The 4,429-nt window shown below is 39.9% G+C and overlaps 1 long non-coding RNA gene across 1 annotated transcript; it reads left to right on the top strand.

Moving 5' to 3' along the window:
* Window positions 1–794: 794 nt before the first annotated feature.
* Window positions 795–2,278, top strand: Su(Ste):CR42410. Its single transcript, NR_026604.2, has one exon. It is a non-coding gene; the product is annotated as a Su(Ste):CR42410 (long non-coding RNA).
* The last annotated feature ends 2,151 nt before the right edge of the window (window positions 2,279–4,429 follow it).

Here is a 4,429-nt window from a genome sequence, read left to right as displayed (position 1 = left end):
GACTCTGTCGAAATTGCAGTGGTAGGGCTGTACAAAACCTATCCCACAGAATCTCACCGTTGGCTTTATGATAGCGCCAAAAGAAGTCATTAGCCTTGCCTTCAAACAAAACGCTTATGTTCCTACACAACAAGTTGAAATTTCCATTCAACGTCTGCCTTGTAAGTGCCTCGACTCTGTATATAAAGTTGTCCACTGACACTGCTACACCGGAATATTTTATTTTCCAACCATTTAGTATGTGGACGACTTTATCCTGCCTATCAAACAATCAGGCCTAGCTGTTCCCACATCAAGCGAGTGAGAGACCAAATTAGTCTTACCTAACCCTTCCTGACTAAATGAGGGAAAACAGTTGATTACATTTGCCAACTTAACCTTGTCAACTTCGCATAATTCGTGCTGATCCACTACCGTTTGTATGTTGGGCTCCGGCGACAATATTTCGGCTACTTTCAAATTATTCAATTCCCAAATAGAGATCCTGCTTCAGCGATGGCACGACATAAAATTTGAAAAGTTTTTTGCAGTCACCGTTCTCCACGTATATTTTCAGCAGTCCTACTATACGTTGAGAATTACCATCTGCTGTCGCAGCTTCTCATCTTAACGACTTGAACTTCTCGCTTTCCATCGCAGCTTATACTAACCCTCCTCCAAAACAACTAATCGACGCGCCTGAATCCAACAATCCATAAACCAAGCGATTCAATAAACGAATCGGTAAGAACGGTCGAGGGTCTCGAGGTCCACGGCGAAAAGATCGTATGCATCTTGTTATTTTCGTGTCTTTGGTCCTGTCAACCCTTTTAGCACGTGTCAAAAACTCAAAGAAAAAGACGATGACTTTGAAGTCTACAAGTCATATTTCTGTGAACGAGTGAACTGGCAACATGTCGAGCCCGTAAGTAACTAGGTTTTTCCTATAGAAATTATAGCAAGTCACAGTAAAATCTTGAACCCAGAACAGCAACAAAAACAACAGCAGCTGGATCAATTGGTTCCTCGGAATCAAGAGCAACGAGTTCATCTGCCACGTGCCCACCAACTACTTTCAGGACACGTTCAACCAGATGGGCCTGGAGTACTTCAGCCAGACACTGGACGTGATCCTGACAGTTCCTCGGGCTTGTTCTACGACGATGAGAAAAAGTGGTACGGCATGATTCACGCCCGATACATCAGGTCGGAGCGTGGCGTGAATGATATGCACCGAAAGTATATGAGAGGAGACTTTGAATCGTGTCCAAATATCTCCTGTAATAGGATGAACACTTTGCCAGTGGGCCTCAGCGATGTGTGGGGCAAGTCAACGGTGAAGATCTACTGCCCACGCTGTAAAAACTACTTCCATCCTAAAACTGATACACAGCCATGTTAGGGCCCAGCTGTCCGGACATCTTCTTAACGCAGCTGCCGAACTTGAGACCGCCCCTGGACGACCCACGGTAAGAAATTCTCCGAATATAGTCCTGGTTGTTTTCTAACCAAAGCGCTTAACTTGCAGTCCCTATGCTTTCGGTTGCACCAGAACTTAATCGCCACTTTCCACTTAAATCGCCCAAGTCCTCACCAAAAAATATCGGATCCTCGGCCAGCTTGTCCTCCTCCTCGCTCCGGCATTCCGAAGTCAAGCGCTTCAATGTTCTTCTAGGGATGACGTGATTTTTTAACTCCACACAAAAGAAAGCAGAAATGTTTGTCCGATATATTGTTGTTGCAATTAAACAGATTCCGCAGTGCGTTGATATGGCCAGCTACCACCTACTAATACACCTCATACACCTCTGCCCTAAATACTTGGTTCAAAGTGTTCGGTCCAAGCTGGTCATATCAAGCACTCATTCGAGTAGCAAAGCATACTTTTCGTTAATAGTGGTAATCACCTGGATATAATAATAATATTAATCAATAAAACATTCAATTCAGTGTTTTATTTAATTTTATGTTAAAAGAGTTTCCAAAAGTGTTTTCCTGACTACATCAAATATTTTTTGATAATTTAATTTCAAATTTAACATTATTCTTTAAATATATATTCTGGTTTGATGTATTATAGGAGTGATTAGAAGGTTAAAACATTATTTTCAATTTAAAATAAAATTATAATTTTGATTCAATCATTTTTATGTAATTCTTTTTGTAGAGTATTCAATACTGGCAACTTCGTATTTTAGTTTGATTTCCCATGCTGTTTTTGGTTAATTTCCAAAATACCAGATTGATTTCGCGCGTAAATTTAAACGCACTTTATTGCCTTTTTGGAAGAACGTTGCTTTGCTTTGGTCATATCTTGAGGCACGAAGTGCGGACACAAGCACTCAACAATTATTGCCTAATTAATTTTTCACACGACGCAAGATTAATACTCTAATGACAAATATTCTTATATAGTCATTTTTAAAATTTATTTTGTAGTAGGCTAGAGGTACACATACAGAAGTTCAGTTCATAATAGCAACATAGTATATAAACATTAAGTACTTGTTCGCTTTCGGGTGGCATTCTCTCTGTTTCGCAACATCGGCCCTGTAGCAACAAGCATAGAGGCAGATCGCAAACGGAGAGGGAGTCAGTCGAATGCTAAAGCTGAACACGGGAAGTAACAAATAAATCAAAGAGTCCAACTCCTGCCTTTGTGTGTTTTAGTTAACTAAGAGGATATATAATACCCCTACAATATCAGAAGTGGGCCGATCACGAGCCAAAGAGAAAAAAAATGAATATAAGCAATGCATTGACGGCGCAATTGAAAGGATGGTTGAGTGAAGTAAAAGAACCAACCACGGGAACAAAAAGAGAATTGATTTTGCGTTTGAATAATTTAACAAACGAAAAGCGAAATCAATTGAAATTATTATTAAAAAGCGAGGAAGAAGATTTCGACGGAAGCAGCAATAATAATGTTCAAAAAGGAAAAAGAAATAACGGAAAAGACGGAGAGCATAAAGACGACGAAAGTGACAGCGAAGCTGGAGATAGCAACGAAGACGGCGATGAGAAGAGCACTGTGCGCAACGACAAACGGCGAACATGACGACAAAAACGGGATACGCAGTTACAAGAACAACAGTGCAGACGGCGCCCGCAACAACAACAGCGGCGACGGGAATAGCGACGAAAACGAAGTTTGCGACAGCGAAGACGACGGCGGTGAGAAAATGAACAAAGAATGTGGCAAGGATAAACGAAATACAGTGGGACAAGCTGTGCAAAATATGGATTTATTATTGCGTATGGCAACCGAGGCAGTAAATGAATTTTCGGGAGATACATGTGCGCGCAAATGGATCTTACAGGTGAAAAACATAGCCAGCGTTTATGGAATAAAGGAACCGTATATAAAGATGTTGATTGTCAGTAAGATAAAAGGAAAAGCATGCATGTGGTTGCATGCAGATCCAGAACGTGTATTGCTACACGTTGGCAGTTGGCGGCTGAGCTAATATCAATGTTTGGTGAGAGGAAGTCGAAGTTAGAAACAAGGCGAAAATTTGAGGAACGAAAGTGGACAGCGAGCGAAAGCTTTGTTGCTTATGCAGACGATAAGGTGATGCTTGCACATGGAATAAAAATGGATAAGGAAGAATTGGTGGCGCTCCTCATTAAAGGTATTCCGAATCAAATGCTACGTAACCAAGCCCGTATCCAATGCTTTGAAGATATCCAGCACGTAAAGAAGGCATTTGCGGAAGTGAAACTACCGAAAGTGGATGAAGCAGACAAGGCGGTGGCATCGGTGAACAATAATAGCAGCACACTCTTGCGTTGTTTCAATTGTAATTCGAAGGGACACTGGGCCAAAGAGTGCAGGAAGCCAAAGCGCGAAAAAGGGTCATGCTATGCCTGTGGTGAGATGGGGCACTTTGCAGCAAAGTGCCTGAAAAACAAGAATGGGGATGAAAACAATTACGTAAGATATTTTGAAATTTATTTTATGAACAATGCTAAATCAAAATTTATTACAGCATGCCTCATAGACACGGGAAGCCCCATTTCGTTCATAAAAATTAGTAAAGTACCCAAAGATGTTATTGGAGTACCAGTTTTAAGTTCATTTTACGGATTAAACAAAAGTCCCTTGAAAAAAAAAAAAATATTGTGTTACATTATGAAAAATTTGAATAAAATACACTTTAATTTAATAATGGTGGCAAACGAGTCTATGAATCATGATGTAGTATTGGGAAGAGATTTTATGGAAGCATGTAATTTAATCTTGAATCTGGACACCTTGAAAATGATTACAGTGGATAAAATTGAAAGTCGATTTAACAAGAAAATCGATAAAATGTTAAAGGAAGAAAATATGTACAACAATAATAAAACAGTTAGCGATAGTGTTAGTCAAGGTAGTAGTAAAAGTCAAATGAGTAGTGACACGGTTAAAAATAAATAAGAGAAAGCTGTCAATGCTGAAATAAGCAAA

This window comes from Drosophila melanogaster, chromosome Y (assembly GCF_000001215.4).
Source record: "Drosophila melanogaster chromosome Y".
NCBI classification, from domain to species: domain Eukaryota; kingdom Metazoa; phylum Arthropoda; class Insecta; order Diptera; family Drosophilidae; genus Drosophila; species Drosophila melanogaster.
This window is presented reverse-complemented; position numbering and strand designations above follow the sequence as displayed.